Source organism: Pteropus medius, unplaced genomic scaffold, assembly GCF_902729225.1.
Source record: "Pteropus medius unplaced genomic scaffold, Ma_sr-lr_union100, whole genome shotgun sequence".
In the NCBI taxonomy this organism is placed as follows: Eukaryota; Metazoa; Chordata; class Mammalia; order Chiroptera; family Pteropodidae; genus Pteropus; species Pteropus medius.
The window spans coordinates 40633812-40653689 of NW_024340849.1; the positions used below are offsets into that span (position 1 = coordinate 40633812).

At 33.6% G+C, this 19878-nt stretch overlaps 2 protein-coding genes and 1 pseudogene across 3 annotated transcripts in view; 2 read left to right on the plus strand and 1 right to left on the minus strand.

The window, feature by feature from the left end:
• Positions 1–19878, minus strand: part of YES1 (YES proto-oncogene 1, Src family tyrosine kinase) — a 70601-nt gene that overhangs the window by 43370 nt on the left and 7353 nt on the right. The window lies entirely within an intron of this gene.
• LOC120588002 (translation initiation factor IF-2-like) overlaps positions 1–19878 on the plus strand; it is a 48623-nt gene that overhangs the window by 19996 nt on the left and 8749 nt on the right. The gene's annotated exons all lie outside the window — the stretch shown is intronic.
• On the plus strand, positions 14123–14237 carry LOC120591486 (uncharacterized; annotated as a pseudogene).

Here is a 19878-nt window from a genome sequence, read left to right on the forward strand (position 1 = left end):
TGGAATTTTCCATCTTTTTAAATTTATCTGTTCTGGTGGATATGTGGTGGTCTCTCATTGTGATTTCAATTTTATGTTCATAATTACTAACGAAGTGAGCATCTTTACACATATACTGGCTATTCTCTTTTGTAAAATGTCTGTTCAAGATATTTATTCATTTCTTTCAAAGGGCTGTGTCTCTTTCTCATTAATCTATAAGGCATTCTCTCTACTTTCTAAATATCAGAGTAGGATTTTCATCCCTTTCAATCCTGTATTCCCAGAACCAAGAACAGAGCTTGGAACATAATAAGCATCAATAAGTACTGTTTAAATAAATGAATGCTTTCTCTGTTTTTCTTCAGATCCTAATCATCTTTGATCCTACAATTCTGCGTCATAACCTCATAATGAACATATGTGATTCTCAGTCTCTAATCCAATCCAAGGAGGTTCTAACATGTTGACTTCCTAATAATCTTTAAAAAGGAGAACTGTCTATAATACTCTCCAGGGTAAATCTTCCAATGGCTTCCTACTACTAAGAGAATAAAATCCCAACTTCTTAACCTGGTATTTCAGGTTAACTTCCCCAACTTATTTTCCCAGCCTGCTTTCTCTCTTACCTGCTAATCTTCTACAACAGCAGTCCTCAACCTTTTTGGCATCAGGGACCAGTGCTCCTATGAGAATCTAATGTCTGATGATCTGAGGTGGGGCTGAGATGATGATGCTAGTGTTGGGGAGCGGCTACAAATATAGATGAAACTTTACTTGCTTGCACGCCCTGCCACTCACCTCCTGCTGTACAGCCTGGTTCCTAACAGGCCACAGACCAGTACCAGTACTTTGTAACAGGGGTTGGGGACCCCTGTTCTAAAATACAAATTTGGGGGTGGGGAAGATGAGCCAATTAGACACTAACTACACAAATCAGGGGATAGAGATTGTCTCTTAGGTAGAGATAGTAGGATGTTCAAAAGCCCAGACAGGCAAGAACAAGATGGACTTTTAAATTACAAGTATTCTGTGTTAAAGTACAACGTCAAAGAGTAGGAAGAGGAAAGATGAGGCTAGAATAGATAGCAACAGAGAACAGAGCCTATGCCATAAGGATCTTATATCTCCTCCTATTTAACGCAAATTGCTATAGTTATACGGCATTCATTTAATTTTTGTTGAAAGAATAAATCGCTGAATTGCAACTTGATTCTGACTAATTCTGTCCAACAACATGCCTAACATTTTTTATCTTGCCGAAGGGCCAAGCATAGCAAAAGTTCTAGAAATATGTGTAGGTTTTCCGACCATTTCCTAAATTATCAATTCCTTAAGCAGATAAAAGGTTTTCAACTTTATATCATATGGTCATATCAGATTTACCACATACAATAACAGAACCTGCTTTGTATATTTAGTAGAACTGGAACAAATTTGAAATAATTTTTTAAATGCAACTGGCTCAATCATTAACAGACATTTTACATTGCACAGTGTGTTAAAGGTATTTTGTTTTAAAAATATTCTATACTTTAACAGTGCTTTATTTCTAAAGTACTTTATTATTTAATTTGATCCCATAATAATCTTAATATGTTAGCAGGAAAAGAACAGGGATAATGTCTACATAGTAAAGAATCTGAAGTCTGGGGAAGTTAAGACACTTGCTCAAGGAGATGAGGCTAAAAGTGAGCACAACTAGGGAGCTGAGTCTTCTGAGTTCTATGCTGCTTTCTTTCCATGACCCTTAGAGTCTGTAGAGAAGATCTGTGTGTAACAATTTTTGTTCTTTGATAAGTTACTAAATATTAAGCCTTCAGAAAATGTTACAACATTACATTATTGGCAGTTGGCTTCACTGCTCCACCTACAACGCAAACCTAACTGAAAACAGTATTCCACTTCTTCTCTACCCTGACCACGCTGCCTTATCAGTACGGTGATTCAAAATTCTCAGATGATTTAACATACTTTTGAACTCTTAAAAAGCACTTAAATGTACATTATTTCTATAAACTAACTAGCAAGCTAACTAATTGTGACATTATATGCTGTATCCAGCAGGGGAGAAAAGGCTCTGGTTTGGCTATATTGCCCAGATGCCTCCAACTTATAACTAAGAATTTTAAATCTTTAAGAAATTCTAGAGAAATATATTTATAGACTTAATAACATAAGATATGAAATGATCAGTCTTCATAGGTCATGGTAATTTACAGCCAACAATTCTTCTCTAATTTTAATTTTTAAATCTCCTCCCTTTAGCATAAAGCACAAAGGATAGGTAGGACTATGAGAGAATAGAAAATACAGAGCAGAGAGGAGAAAACCACAGACTACTAAAGGGCGTGCACTTTGTCTTATAAAAGCAAACAAAGAACTTAATTTTCCAAGAGTCAATGGAGAATAGAAAATATGAGCAATGGAAAACTGAGCTTGCAGGGCTCACTGGTAGTAATTTTCTGCCATCGTTTTCCCTCTCTCTCCCTCTATCCCCTCTCTTTCTTTTTCCCTCTCTCTCTCTCCCTCTCTCCCTCCCTCTCTCTTGCATTTTAGATAAACAAGCAATTGACCTTGAAAAAGTAAGCCAACTCATTCTAATTTCCTGGCAGTTCCTCACAGTTTCTTCAGTGAAATCTGGCCAATGTAAAAAATATGTAAAGAATTATAAAGAATACTTAAAATTTATTGTTAGGAATTATAATTTTAAAAAATCACTTACAGATTAATATAAAACCCAATGACTTTAAAAAATATTAAATTCAACATAGGACAGTTCTGAATTATGAAGATCCCAGGTAAAAGTTAATCATGTGGGGCCATTTTGGGCAATTATTAAAAAAAACAGTTTGTTGGTAGAAAGGCACTTGTAAAATATTAGGCATCACTGCCTCTATGAATTCAGTCAACTCAAAAACATAAACTGATTTTATACCTACCTTAAGAATTTTTGTCCTCTCAGATTTTCACAATTTATCAAGATTTTTGACCTGAAAATTACTATAATTACTTTCAAGTCCTTATGTCAATTAAATGCTCCTCTGACACTGTATAGGTTCTTTTATAGTTGGAGTTTCATACCTTAAAAACATACCATACAAGTACTGGATATCTCTCTTTTTTTTTTTTAAATCTCTTTAAGACTAAAAAGCAGAAAAAATACATACATACACATTTTTAGAAACTTCAGTTTATAAAACTGACCTGAAGCTCTGATTTTTCCCAAATTCTAGTGGTATTGACTTTACTTCCACCATGCTTTTGCTGTTATAATATCTTGAGTTTCAATGTAAGTTTTAGTCAATAGATATAAAACAAAAGTTTAATTGGTATATAAGTCAAATACACAACTGTAAACATGAAATTAATGCAGAACATCCGGAGAGAGGGAGCTTTGGCAATAGGAGCAACATGCAAGAAACAGGTGTGTTTCAAAAACCAAAATAAGTCATATGATGGGGAGCATGGCTAGAAATGAGTTTAGAGAAGCAAGGCAAGAAGTAAATCAGTTTAATCCATTACAGCTCTCAGAGATCAGGAACCATTTTGATCTCTGATACATTCTGGTGCAGGTATTGTATTGTTAAACAACTAGCCTTTTCTCAGGAATTAGCAGCTGTATCCTTGCCTCTCATTCTGAAGCTAATTTAGTTATAGGAGTAAAAAATAAGTTTTGATTGCTATCCAAAAATTTAATTGTAACTTATGCATATTATGTATGTTTAAAATCTATTCTTTTTCAGTTATAAAAATTTTATTTTGAAATAATTTTAGATGTACAAAAGAGTTATAACCACTCTCTTTTTAAACACTGTCCTTTTAAGGTTATTTTACTGCCTAATATCTTTTCTCAAGCAAGATGCTATATTATTACATGAAGTAAATAGTTGATTTTGGTTTTGTTAGAGTTTAATGGTTTTAAAATGTTTGCTTCAAAATGTTAATTGACAAATATGTAAAAAGATATTTTAATTTTAAGAAAATTCTGTCCTGACATCAACAATAAAAAAGCTATGGTTTTGGCATACATTAGCTACTTAAATGTTTATTATTCAATTTTCTTAGCTTTTGTTTCATTTAAAATCAATACCAATATAATTCCCTGGATATCTACTATGTTAAAAGATATATTAAGTACCAATTTCGCCTGTAAAGATATATTAAGTACCAATTTCGCCTTTTATTTTCTTCTAAAAATAAAAGTCTACAGAATAATGGTAATTACACAACAAATGGCAAAGACAAGCAATACTTTCTAGCAATTTATTGGAAGAAAGCATGATTTTACTTTTTAAATTAACGGAAAAAGTCTCTCTGATCTTCTAAAATATCAACTTATTAGATAACTATAGGTTTTCTCTTCCAGATACAAAGGGTGAAGATGAAAGATAAGTTCTTGTTTTGTCAAAATATCCACTCACTACAGGAAGCTCTTTCAGCGGGTACAGCTATCTACTGGACATCCAGTGGAACACCTTAAATTTACCACGTCCAAAAAGGGACATGTCATCTTTCCCATCAAAATCTACTCTTCCTTCTGTCACCCATGTCTCAGTGAATGGTAAGTACAGTGCTTCCCACCCACCCTGCTGCCTTAATCAGAAACTTGAGAGTCATTCTTAACTCACATCCCTCCAATGTCCTATATATTTAGTCACCGAGACCTGATCATACTACCCTGTAATCTCCAAAATTTTTCCACTTCTTTCTCTACTAATTACTACCTCCCTTGGCTACTAATCATTTATTGTCTGTATTACCAAAAAAAAAAAAAAAGAAACCTTTCTTAACTGACCTCTATGCGAGCTATTGTCACAGTTTCTCTAGTCTTTTCTGGCTGTAGTGTGAAGAATGTGCTTTTTAAAAAGAAAATCTGATTAGGAACCTTCAATGGCCCAACCCCCTCTTGCTCCCAATATTAAGTCCAAACTCTTTTAATATGAAATAGAAGGCCGTGCATAATTTGCTTTATTTCCCTCTTGGTTCATTTCTTTCACTTGATCTCCTTGCATGCTATGCTCCCTGCATACTGAATTTCTTTTAGATGCTCAAATGCATCATGTTCTTTTCATAGTTAGCCTGGAAGACATTCTGTAACATTCACAACTATAAGAATATCATCAATAAACCCTCATAATCATGATTCTGCATTTTCAAATTAGCCTGCTTGCTAAGATTTATTTGTAACCTTCCAAATCAATACTCATACCATTTTTGCAGTCATTATGCAGACATGGGCAGAGCTGTGAAAATTTTGAGTTGCCAGACCCACACATTTCCAGCTCAGGTCAAACAAGTCTCTCATACTGTAAACAAGTGTCCTTTCACAATCAATCTGTGTTTTGTTTTTGTTTTTGGTTTTTTTTTTTGCATTTTTGTGCCTTTTTATTGGTGGTGTCACTGTTTAAAATAGTCCCCAGGTGTTAGTGCTAAAGGACTGTCTAGTGTTCCTAAGCCAAAAAGGCTGTGATGTGCCTCTCAGAGAATATACATGTTAAATTAGACAAGCTCTATTCAGACATGAGTTATAGTGTTATAGTGTTAACTCAGTGTTAATGATTAACAATATAAATTAAATAAGGTGTCTTTAAATAGAAGCGCACATAAAACAAGATTATGTATTAGTCAACAAAAATGTAACCAGAGGCTCGAAGGAACATAATTTTGTCATTTCTCTAGGAGCAACGGCACAGTATTCACTAATTCAGTGTTCATAGTGACTTTCTAGAACATAACTACTGTAAATAATGACAATCAGCTGTCTATGAATATTTCAATATATTTTTCTGAGTCAAAAGTGTGCTTTTTAAAAATTGTTATACATGTCAAATTTCCCTCTAATAATGAATTTTTAAAGAAAAAAAAATCTAAAATGTACTTATTAAATGCTTTTTAAAGACTAGCTTTTTTATTTTAAAATTAAATCTTTAAATGAATTAATAAAGTCCCTGACAATTTCTATGCCACTTTCACATTTTAAATGAATTAAAATTCATTCAAATGAATTGTTAAATTATATTGTATTGCCCCAGATGGAAAAGTCCTGAATTTGCTAACCAGGTACTTAACTATTAATAAAACAAAAATCAATAATGTGAGCAAATTTAGAACATGTAGTTATGGCATTCATATTTTATGTATCTAATATTGTACACATTCACTATATTTCAAAATGTTTTGATGAATTAGTAAAGCAAATAACTAAACACAAGGTAATATGCCAACAAGTACTCTGATTAAGCATGTAGGGTAAAATAACTAATGAACCGAATTATAATCTAGTAAAAACAATTCATTTTCTTAATTAGATGACGATAACTTAATTAGATGAAGAAACAATAGCTGACACTTACTGAACAGTTACAATGGGATAGCCACTGTGTTTTAGCACTTAAAACAGATTATCTCATTTAATTCTCAAAAAATCCTAAAAAGCAATTACAGTTACTTTCCTCATTACAGACACAGAACCTGATACACAGAAGGTTAAGTAAGCTGTTCAAGGTCATACAACAAGGGAAGCAGTTAAGACTCCAGAGCTCCAATGGTTTACTTGTGTCCAACTGAATGTTTAAAGCTTCAAGGTATTTATTAAAAATGAAGATTCCTGGCTCTCAGTCCAAGTTTACTGAATTAGAATTTCTGAAGGTAGAACTTAGGAGACTACATTTTAATAGACATCTCAGGTGATGAGCAGCCACAAAGAACTTTAAGAGCTGCCACTTTAAGTATATGACTGACCCTTTATTCCTATGCTCAAAGCATACCTACTGACTATAACTGGAAAGCATCTTGCCTTCTCCATCCTTTCTGTGTCTTTGTTCATATCATCAGCTCCCTCTGGAATGTCCATTTATCCTACAAACCCTACTCAAATTCCACCTCAATCCTTTCCAGGATGTGCATTTCTCTCTTCTCTTGATCTGCCAATGAACTTTAAACGTCGAATACAATATATCTCTTAGGCTATCTAAAGAAGCAGTATACTTAACTGAAAAGCAGGAGACTACAGTTTACTTTTTATCTCCTAAAAAGCCTAATTAACATGGTGTCTTGCCTGGAGTAGATGTGAATTTTTTTTTTTTTTAAGTTGAATTAAAGAATTGCATTACAGATCCTTTTCCCCATCAATGTTTAGGACTTGACACAAAAGACAAGTATTAGTTAACAAGTTAATGTATGAATCTGGCTTCTTTAACTGAATGGAGTGGAGATAAAAAGACTAAGTAAAATTAATTTAATCCACAGTAAATTAACATATCAGAATAATTTATTAGTTATCTACATTTCCTTTAAGCTGTGAAGATATGATACTGCTTATGATTTCAACAACTGTTTTAGCAGATGTATAAGGGGAGCAGATGACAAGAAAACAGCAGCTATGAGAAAGGCAAAATGCATGCTGACCATTTCTGGACATTTCTGACATCATATCAATTCGGAGTGGAAACAGAAATTGAAATGATCGGTTTTGCACATTACTTGTCATTTAGCAACTGCTATGTTTCCACTTAGAAAGAGGTAGGAACCTATAGATATATGAATTAATGAAAATTTATGGGAAAACTGGATATGGTACATATCAAATTTTTACATAGTTGAACTCCAAGAACCATATCTGTATCATAAAATCAAATATATCTGCATGACATATGTTCTGAAGAATTTCATTCCATTTATAACTTCAATCTCCAAAAAATAAGAATTTCCTGCTTTGGCTTTTTGGAATAAAAAATTATGTGGAAACAGTGTGAATGGTTTTATTCTAGTCCAATGAAGCTGTCACATTAAAGAGACATGAAGCTTTTTTGTCAAAATTGATGTTTTCTCTCTTTTCACCTTCAAATTATGCGAGGAGCATTTTACTTAGTTTCTACTTCCTTAGTATGACCTATGAATTAAAGCCAGAACCTTGGTACAATATTTCTGAACTGTTCCCTACTCTATTATTTCAGTCCTGAAATAATTTAAAAAATATATGTATATAATATGTGAATTATAAGCCAAGATTTAAAAGTCTTATTAAAAAATTAAAAGAACACATTTGATTAGTATTTATCAGATAAAGGAGTGAAAGTTTCCAATGAGAGCCACAAAATATCCTGTGGAAAACTATTAGAACTCAAAAGGTTAAGAATTTTTATAATCCTGACACCATTCTGTGCTCTTACCAGTATATTAACAGCAGTATTAGTAGTATTTGCTTGTTCAGAGCCAAGTATATAAAAAAGTCTGTTGAACTAAACTATATCAACATTTGTCATGTTATTAAGGCCCACATTTTATAATAGTATCTATTTAGGGAATGGATATTTAAAAGTCCATGAAGTTACCTATACATGGATAAATTACTCCTGACTGGAAAGAATTTTTTCAAGTTGTTTATCATTTCCTCAGTACTGACAACAGAATATATGCTATAAAACCTAAAGAAATGGTACACAAAAGTAGTTTTTTTAAAAAAAATTTTCCTAATAAGATGAATACATGGATTTCCATGATCCAATATGTGTCAAAAAAGAAACATGAACTGAAATTATAAAATACAATACTTTTCTAACACATCAATGAGCTACAGGAAAGGCTGTGTTCAGAGCAAAATTCATAGCTTTATATATACATCTTGCTAAAAAGGAAATAATACAAGAAAAAAAACCCCAAAAAACAAAAAAATCTAAAAAGAGGATTTTCACTTGTAAATCCTACTGAGAGCTATTTTTCTATTGTTTCTAATTCACCAATTTTTCTTTTAATTTTCTCTTATTTCATTTTTATAACCGAAAAAAATTCCAATATGATTTAAAAGCAAAAATCTATGAAATATATGTCACTAGATTTAATCTTAAGAGACAAAAAGGGAAAGCACATAGTATTAGGTGTGAGAAGAGTGCTGGAGCCACTGAGAATCTGAAAAAACTATAAATAGGAACTTTGAATACCTCTCTGATAATAAAGTGTTAACAGCTAGATAGATGGATGGAAAGAAGAACTACTGAGGCAAACAGAAATTAATAAAATTAACTCAGTTAAAAGACAGGAGATCTAAATAAATCAATAAGCATGAAAACAGTTCAAACTATGTCAAAATATCCATCAAAAAAGCATAAGTGTAATATATTTCACAGGTAAATTACCTGACACAGAATAAATTAGTTCTATGCCCATTAATCTCTCCCAAGGCAGACAGGAAAAAGTTTCCTATTTTTTGCTGACGGCCAAATCCTGATAGGTAGTTTGGGGTCTCTATGGAGCTAAGAAGTTGGGAGAATAAGGGAAATAGCTAGTGAAGAGATTCTGAGTCAGGTAAATTTCTCTTCCCACGTGCAAGAATTCCTGCTTGGACTCCTAGCAAGTATCAGCACTACTCAGTAACTAGCTAATTTCAGAGTTTTTTCTGGGGGAAGTAACTGCGCTAATATATCATAACTACCAAGGACCAGAAGCAGTATCTTTTCCTCGCCCACCACCAGATCAATGGCTATAGTATTTTTTTTTTTCCAGATTTAGAGAATTTTTATTGACAGCTCTGAAATGCAGCGTTAAAGAAGAAACAAAAGGCCTAAAATGGAGCCACTCATGCTAAGGCCCAGCAAAACTTAATACCCAGCCTGAGAGCATTTTCAGCATCCCCCAGGAGTAGAATTTTATATAAACTAATCTGGAATTTCCTGGTGAGCACTAGTGAAGAAATCTGCCTGATCTAACTCCCTGACTTCCACTAAGGGAAAATGACCATGCCTGAAATAATCCACTCTTTTAACTTTCTTGTCCTGTCCCATGTCTATGTATGAAAGCCTTCCATTTTGTATAGCTCCTCAGAATACCTTTCTAATTACTAGATGGGATGCTACCAAATTCATGAATCATTCAATAAAGCCATTTAGATCTTTAAATTTAAATTGAATTTTTGTTCTATAACAAGTACAAATAATAAAACAATGTATGTTTTTCTGCTGCTTAATCTCAAAACCTAGCTAATGTGTCTTTTGATTTTTCTAATCTTTTGATATAGAGATTTATCCTGAGAGAAATCCAGGTCATTTGTTTTTTAGGGATTGCAGTTTTCTTGTTTGTAGTATCGATTCACCAAACATTCTGGGTTATCAAGAGACTTCCTTCTCAGCTATTACCTAGGTTACTCAGAAATTCTCTAGTCATTCATTCATTTATTCCAAAAAAATTTTACTTAGCCTAAAAAGTAGAGATACAGAAGTGAACAAAACAAAGTCCCAGCCCTAATGCAGTTTGCACTCTTATGGGGAATAACAGACAACTGTAAGTGCTACCAGATAACATGTACTAAGTACTGTTCTACATACTCTTGAACATATTAACCCACTTAAATCCTTACAACAACCCTATGAGTTAAGGGTGACTTTTACTCTTTCTTTAAAGATGAAGAAACTGAAGCATAGATTACAAATACTTGTCCAAGATCTTAGAAACTTCCAGGCAGCCTAGCTCAAAGCAGTGCTGTCTAATAGAAAAATAATGTGAGCCACATATATAACTTTAAATTTCCTAGTAGTCAAATTAAAAAGGTTAAAAAAAACCTGGTGAGATTGATTTCAACATATCTTTTTAACTTAACATATCCAGAATATTTCCATTTCAACATGTAATCAATATAAAAAGTTGAATTATTTTACATTCTTTTTATCATACAGTCTTCAAAATCTGGTGTGTATCTTACACTACAGCACACCTCATTTTGGACTAGCCACATTTCAAGTGCATCATAAGAGATCATACAGCATTATCACTAGCCAGGAAAAGATCTATTGTTGCTTTCACACCATCATAAAGTCCAAAAATCTTAAGTGGAATCATCTCAGGTTAGGAATCCTCTTATATTTGGTCTTCTCCCCCATTCCTAAAATTTCCTAAATGATAAGAGCAATAAAGGTGAAAGGAATACCTTTTGTTAATCATAAGTCCCTTTCAACCATACCTGAGTTTATGTTAATGTAGTGATTTTTGGAAAGCCCCTAAGGGTGCCAGGAACCACCCACATGATTAGGTGGTTGGGACTTTCAGCCCCACCACAGACTCTCACCTGAAGGAAGAAAAGGTGGAGGCTGAGCTAATCACAAATGGCCAATGATTTAATCAGTCATGCCTATGTAAAGAAGCCTTCATAAAAATCCTAACTAAAGGGTTCAGAGACCTTTCAGGCTGGTGAATATGTGGGTGGCTTAACCAGAAGCCCCATGCTCCTTCCCACATACCTTGCACTATTCATCTATTCCATCTGGTTGTACCTGAGCTGTATCCTTTTATAATAAACCAGTAATCTAGTAAATAACTGTTTTTCTGAGTTCTGTTAGCCATTTCTAGAAAATCATTAAACCTGAGGAAGGGGTTCTGGGAACTCGCAATTTATAGCCCATTTGGACATAAGTTGTGGGTAACCTGGGGGATCCACTATTTGCAACTGGCACCTGGCAGAGGGGCAGTCTTGCGGGACTGAGCCCTTAATCTGTGGAATCTAAAGCTAACTCCGAGTAAATAGCATCAAAATTTAATTGAAGGACATCCAGCTGGTGTTGCTCGTTTGGTGACCAGAGTGTTCTGTAGGTAGCGACAGAAGAAAGTTTTCCTTTAGTTGGCGTAGTTTTTTTTTCCCCTTTCACTACTATTCTAGACAGTGCTTATAACCACTGTTCTATGCTTCACAACTAAAAAAATATATAGTTTACTCTCAGAATATAAAAAGTTTTGTATTAGGCAGTCTATTAATATTAATTCATGTTAAAAATAGGGATAAAAGCCAAGAAAAAAATGTTTTAAACCAGCATCCACCCCTACTTAATAAAATAAAACCCCTCCATGAAATAGAAAGAGAAGAATCCTCCTATAAGATTATATATTTAGAGCTAAAACTCAAATAAACTCTGGTGGCATCCTGCCTTAATGGTAAACACTAGAAATTGTCTTATTAAAGTTCGTAACAATATTTTAACCTGTTCTGAAAGTACTAACCAAAATGGAATTAGGCAACAGGACAAAATAAGATGGATAAGTACTGGAAATGAACTGGTATTATAATCATCATTTCTGCATAATAATTACATAGAAAAATCTAGGAGAATTAAATGAAAACCCATCAGAAATAAGAGACTTCTATAGAGCAGCTACAAAATATATAGAAAAATAAGTAGCTTTTTTTATATACCAAAAATAGCCAGTTATAAAATATAATTTAAAAATGAACCATTCAAAACCACACATACACCTGCTAAAAGGAACCAGTGCTCCCTGGATAAGCGGCAGATTCCAAAGCTAGAACAAGGTAAGTACAAGAAGAGTCTAGAACATCTCACACCAAAAAAATGAAGTAGTACTTAAAAAATGAGAATATAAAAAAAATGATGAGAATATATAATAAGAATATATACAAAAGCCATCCTGCTGGTGAAAAATAGGATAAATATTAGCATAAAAAATGAATAGTGATACTAACGGATTACTGTATCAATAATCCTTAAGTAGTTTTATTTTCCTAACATAATTTTACAATTTACACCAATACCTCTTATGTAGTACTCCTGCCCTAAATTCATAATCTGAATCATGAGGAAATATCAAACAAATCCGCACTGAAGTACACTGTACAAAACAAGCAGTCTTACTTTTCGAAAATATCAACATCATGAAAGATAAAGGCTCAGGGTATAAAGTACAGCATATAAAATAATAAGTCAATAATACTGTAATAACTACACATGGTGCCAGATGGGTAACAGACTTACTGGGGTGATCCTTCATAAGGTAGATAAATGTCTAATTACTATGTTGTACATTTGAAACTAATGTAATGTATGTCAGCTGTAATTGAAAAATAAAATTTTTTAAAAAGAAAGATAAAAGCTGAAGAACTTGTCAAATTAAAGGAAACTAAAGAGAAATGACAACTAAGTGCAATGAACTGGATTCTGGATTTTTGTTATAAAAGAAATTACTAGGATAATTAGGAAAAATTAATTATGGACTGCTGCATTAGTTTCTTAAAGGCTGCTGTAAAAACGTGGCTTACAACAACAGAAATACATTCTTTTTTCATTCTGGAGGTTATAAGTCCAAAATCAAGGTGTCATTAAGGCAATGCTTCCTCTGAGACTCTGCACAGAACCCTTCCTTGCCTCCTCCTAGCTTCTGATTGTGGCTGGCAATCTTTGAGGTTCCTTGACTTGCAGCTGCCTGTTGTCACACGGCAGTCTTCTCTTATAAAGAAGTCATATTGGGTTAGGGCCTGATTCAGTATGACCTCATCTTAACTTGATTACATCTGCAAAGACCCTATTTCCAAAAAAGGTCACATTCACAGGTACTGGGGGTGAGGACTTAAACCATCTTTTGGGAGGAATACAATTCAACTCACAACAACTGTATGTTAGATAACTATATTATAGCAATGTTAAACCTCCTGAATCTGATAATTGTACTGTGGCAGTTTAAGAAAAATGTCCTTGCTTTTATGAAATACACACGAAAGTACTTAAGGATAAGGAAATACAATGCTTGCAACTAACTTTCAAGTGGTGGTATGGGGGAAGGAATACTCATACACATATGTACAAGCGGGGAAAGATAAAATCAAATGTGGCAAAATGTTAACGAGTAAGTCTGGGCGAGGGAAATCTAAGAGTTCTACTACACTTACAACTCTTCTGTAACTTTGAAATTATTTACATGTAAGTTTTTTCTGTTGTTGTTTAACCGCACAGGAAATAATACCTATGAATAAGTTTAACAAAAAAATGTTCCAAATCTATATTAAGAAAACTCTGTGGGATATAAAGAACCTCAATAAATCGAAACATCACTTGTTTAGTTAAGTTCCATTACTATAAAGATGTCCATTCTTCCTAAATAAATCTAAATAATTAATATTATTTAAATCAAAATCAGAATGAAGTTCATATGGAAAAGTAAATGCATAAGAATAGCCAAGAAATGTTTGAAAAAGAAAAATGAGATTCGTCCTACTAGTAATCACAATCTCATCGTAAAGAGTACAGGCTCTGGAGTTAAGGAGCTAGTTACAATCCTAGCTTGTAACTTGAATAAATGTAACTTCTCAAAGGCTATTTCTTCATCTGTAAAAATAAAGATATTAAGAATAAGAATATCTAACTCAGTGCTTATTTAGGCAGGTAGTATATATATTAAAATTGGAAAGATACGGAGATTAAATAGTATAGCCCTTGTACAACAAGGATGGCATGCAAATTCATGAAGTGTTCCATTTTTTAAAAAAATCTTTTCATTACATAAAATGGCAACATGTCAAATCATTTAAGCCAGATTTTCAAAAGAAAAATACCTAACTCAGAGGATTTTTGGAGAAATGAATTAGTTAAAATATGTTAAAATATTTATCACTGTGACTAGCAAGCAGGCAAATACTCAATATACATTAGCTGCTGCTCTTTCTATTGTTATCATGGTCATGAATATCATCATCACACAGCACCTATGTGGTACTGACATAGGAACAAACAAGTAAATATCTGGAAAAGGGAGGCCAGAAACAGGCCTAAGAGTAAAAGAATCTGTAGATGCCAAAACTGGGAAAAGGATATTTAATAAAGAGCGCTGGTGAACTATAACATCTGAAGAAAAAATAGAGAATTGGATTTTTATCTCGCAATATATACATAAATATAAATTCCAGAGTAAAGAGCTAAATTATTTACAAAACACTGATAAGAACAGATATCACACTTGATCTTTGCCAAAAGGTCAAGAAGCAATATAAGACCAAAAAAACCTGTAAACAGAATTTTAAAAATGACCATCAGCTGTGAAAAGTATTCTTAAAACACAAAATCCAAAAGTTATAAAAGGAAAATGACTTTTAATATTTGAGAAAATATTAAAGACAAGTAGAGATACAGAGAAAATGTTTGCAACATAAAAACAAAGGATTACTATCCATACTGTAGGAAGACTCCCTAAAAATCTGTAAGAAAAAGACAAATAACCTAAGCAAAATTGTCAATGGTTATGAACGAGTAGCTCACCACATGGAAAAATGCACAGTAGCCTTCAATTGAAACATAGACAGAAATAATTTAAAGGTATTTTTATTTCATATATAACAAAAATAAAACAATGTTTTCATATCAGATAAACAGGCATGCGTATATATTCCATTTCAATTTTCTTTTTTAAAAAATCTGAAAATACATTTAAAAAGCTAACCTGTTAATATTCCTGGATCTGAATATGATCGAAAAGATAAGGCAATGTCTGCTGTGCCATTAGAAGACTTAATTACAGAAAGAAGAAAATAAAGCAGACAAAAAAAAGTAATCACTGACCCTTGTTAGAAGGAAACTAAACTTATCAGGTCCAACCACTCACCCACAAGAAAATATCACTGACAAATAATCTAGATCCAGTATTTACTCAAACTCCACAGGCAGGTGGTTCAATGATTTAATACGGCACTGCTGGACTATTGAAAATTACTTCTTTATAACCCTCCAATTGTTTATAAATGGTAACTGATTAATAAACTGTTGGAATCAAAGGCAAATTTTCAGTGTCTGCATTTATTAAAATTTATCTTCTCGGGCATCATTTAATCAATTTTCTTTGAGATGTCTTCTGTCTCCATGATTTATCTATTACTTGTGGGGCCCTAGGAATATCAGAAATGTCTTTCAGAAATGCCTTCCAGAACCTTCAGATAGAATTCTTCTGTACCCAGAAGCTTAAAATCAGTTAGAGCTAGATGCCCTCTTACTATACTATTATCTACTTTCTTATTCTTTTTTCTAGCTTTTCTAACTTAAAGAGCATCCTCTTATACAGAAGTTAAGAGATAAAAAGACATGCTGGGTGTTCTCTTTTTTCTATTATTTCGAGTTTCCTAAATTGTGGATTTGTGGCTTTCTTCTTACTTCTAGCTGTAAATTTACCTCTAAGAATCACCTGTCGTCATTAGTTTTTCTTCTTCTAGGCATCATTCATTCTAAAAATCCTATTCATCCTCTGACAGTATTCTAAGAGGTTCTTGACCTCTCTTCTACTTGACCTTTATTACAAGTTCCTCCTTCTGACTTTAGTTCTATTTTTTTTTTCTAATTCAAAAATAAAAACTAAGCCCCAGTTGGGGTGGCTAAGGAAGTGTAGGGGGAAAGGGAGGTGTCATGTGAGATGGGGGAGGAGAGCTTTCAGCTCCATCATAATTTCCATCTGCCATTAGCCTCATCAAATTCTTTCATATGGCTAATTACTGTCTTTTCTCAATCACTAAAAGTGCTATGTAAATGCTGATACAACAATCCCCATTCTATTCTGATACCCTCCCCACAAAAGTGCTTCCCAAGCTTTTCATACACAAAGTCTGGGGGCATCTTTAGACTTTTTATTACTTTAGGTGGTATAGTGCCCATTAGGATCTTAAACCATGGGCTCTGACTGGTTTTCTAATGTTTCCTGAAGTCGAGGACATGTATCTCCTTAAAGTCCAGAGTTAACTTTGCTGTTACTTTTAATACAAACCCAAGACAAACACAGTCCTTATCCCCAAAAGTTCTTTCTAGAATTTACATATCACTTTTTTCCCCCCTATGGGTCCTAATTAAGTTCAAAATAGCAAATATTTTGTTGTTGGTTTTCTTTTATTATAGTTGATATATAATGTCATACTAGTTTCAAGTGTATAACACAGTGCCTCCATATCAATATGCTTTACAAGTCTAGTACCCTTCTCTCACCAGAGTTATTACAATATTACTGGCTATATTCCCTATGCTGTATATCACATCTCTTTAACTTATTAGTTTTATAACTGTACTACAGTACTTATTAGTACTATAATTTGTACCCCCCCTTAATCCCCTTTCCTTTTCTGCCCATCCCTCCAAACCCCTCCACTCTAGCAAACACCAGTTTGTTCCATTTTTATGAGTCTGTTTTGTTTTGCTGGCTCACTTGCTTTGTCCTTCAGATTCCACATGTAAGTGAAAATATACAGTATTTGTCTTTTTCTGACTTATTTCACTTGGCATAATACCCTCTAGATCCATCCAAACTGCCACAAAGGGCAACGTTTCATTTTTTTTTTATGGCTGAGTAATATTCCTTATTGTGTATGTGTGTGTGTACATGTATACACACACTTTCTTTATCCACTCCCCTGTTGATGAAAACCTAGGTTACTTCCATATCTTGGCCTTTGTAAATAATACTGCAGTGAACACTGGAGTGCATGTCTTTTTGAATTAGTGTTTTTTATTTCTTTGGTTATATACCTCAAAGTGGAATTGCTGGGTCATACGCTTGTTCTATTTTTAATTTTTTGAGTAACTTCCATACTGTTTCCCATAGTTGCCGCACCGATTTATAATCACACCAACAATGTACAAGGGTTCTCTTTACTCCATATCCTCACTAATACTTGTTTATTTCTTGTCTTTTTGACAATAGCCATTTTAACAGGTGTGAAGTGGTATCTCATTGTAGTTTTGATTTGCATTTCCCTAATGATTAATGATGTTGAACATCTTTTCATGTGTCTGTTGGCCATTTGTATGTCTTCTTTGGAGAAATCTCTATTCACGTAAAACAGCAAATATCTTTATAGCTTCCTTCACTACCTAAAACACAAAATTAAATTTTTCCAGATACTTTGTTTATAAAAAGGAAACTTCCAAAAAGGTGTTGAAATTTTTGACATTTTCCATAACCAGTTTGTTTCTGTACTAGTATTGTTGCCTTAAATTCAAAAGATACCATCTATAGCCATAACTTGCAAATAAATATTCTAACCATGTTTATACAACCAAATAGTGTATTTCCATATAAATGTCTAACTTGTTTAACTATTAGGTTACTTCCTCTCCCCTTCTGTGGCAGAGACAGCTGCTATCTTTCCACCAAAAATTCATCCTCTCCCCTGTCAAGGACTATTTTTCCCAGCTTTACTTATGCATATGACTCATTTACATCAATGTAACATAAGATGAGTACCAGAGTTTTTAAGAAGCATGGTTGCTAGAGATACATTTAAAGAATAAGATAAAAAGAAAACGAACCCCCTAACTCTAAGTGCATACTTTTCTTACTGCTCTTTAACATTTACAAGTCACTGCCAAATCAAACCTCAGCGTCTCTATCAGATTAAAGTAGAAAGTTTATTTGAATTCATCCTGAGGTTAATGCCACTAGTTTAACACTAGGCCTACTACTCCAAGGAGTCTTGAGTAAAAACCATGAACTTTTAGTGAGGAGCTGGCTATTTGCTGACAGTCCTTTCTCCAATGCCCATGGTAGGCAAATATTGCCAGTGGATTGTTGCACTTTCCTACATTTAGAAATATTTTTAAAGTGTCTACTATGTGCTACTGTTCTAAATGCCTGGACTAACTTCCTTAACCAAAACAAAGATCCTTACCTTCACGGAACTTACATTCTGGTGGCAGCCACTCTCATCATTTAGACTTGGCACAACAGTTTAAAACATATCTGCCAACTCTTATGCAGACTTAATAAATATGGGCAATGACAGAACTGTTGGAGTGATATATAAAGGAGTTGTACTGTAGATACTGTATGTGGGATAATAATGCTATAAAATCAAGCTAGTATTCCCACTAGAAAACAATGCTCTAGCTTATTAGAGAGGACAAAGGGCACATTCTTAGATACAACTGAAAAAATAAAAGGAACCCAAAGAAGAAAAAGCTTCTAAGGTGGTGGAGGAAATCGCTGTCAATGGAACGTGACACAGTGGCAAAAATAGCAAACAAAATTCCCATTTGGAGCTTCAGATGAGACTCTTCATCCAGAGAGTGAGGAATTCATGTAACAATAAGATTTATAAAACAAGGCAGTATGGAAGAACCCTACTTGTTTCCTCCAGAAGGAAGTGACGCTTTGAATAGTTGGTGAGTTTGTACCAGGTGTAGGAAATTCCATCCTACTGACAGGCCAAATTAGAAAGTGTGCTCTCTTTCTGCGGCATGTGTCTAAAATGTGATGGAGGGCCATTTAGACAATGCAGAATTTCCATCTGTTTCTAACACATGTAGGAATAAATGATAAAATTAGTAGGAATGAAAGAAATGTTGTACAGTAAAAGTCTGAGCAAGCCTTTGAGTCAGAAGACTCAAACTGAACATGAAAGAGAAGGGCGAGGAAGAAGAGGGGAGGAGAAGGGAGGAAGCTAGAAGGGAAGGAGGAGAGAGAGAGGGGCTGAGTATACATAGACTACATATATACTTTATAAACCCAAACTTACAAAAGGCCAGCATTTGCTACAGTTTAGTGTAATAACCCATCTTTGGCATGAAGCTTCCTTGTTCTTTCAATGAATTAAATTTACACAGAAAAAAAGAAACCTGATTGGAAAAAAATCTGAACACTGTCTATGTTAATCTGGGATTAACATCTTATTTTATTAAAAAATAATATTTTGGAATTAGTATATCAATTTTCCATTACGAACTCAAACCTACAAAAGGAAAGCACTTGCCACAGTTTAGTAGTGTAATAACTCCTCTTTTTCATATATTTGACCTTGACATCTATTAAGAAATATGCACCAGGAAGCTATTTCCACTAAAAAAAATTTTTTTTTAAGTTTAAGTGGCTGAAAATTCCCAGCCCTGATACAAATGTACAGTTTAAGGGAGAAGGAAAAAGATAAGAAATCCTTTTCTATCATTGCTCCTTATTCCCAAGAAAGTTGTCTTATAGGAAACAGTTTTGCTGTCAGTTAGCTTTAGATTCAAAACCAGTTCTACCCCATCACTGGTCATGTGACCTTGGTAAATTATACTTTCTGATCCTCAGTTTCTTCATGTATAATATTTCATCCATGATTTTTGTATATTTTGGAAAGGCATTTCAAAGATTTAAGTTAATGATAATGCATATGAA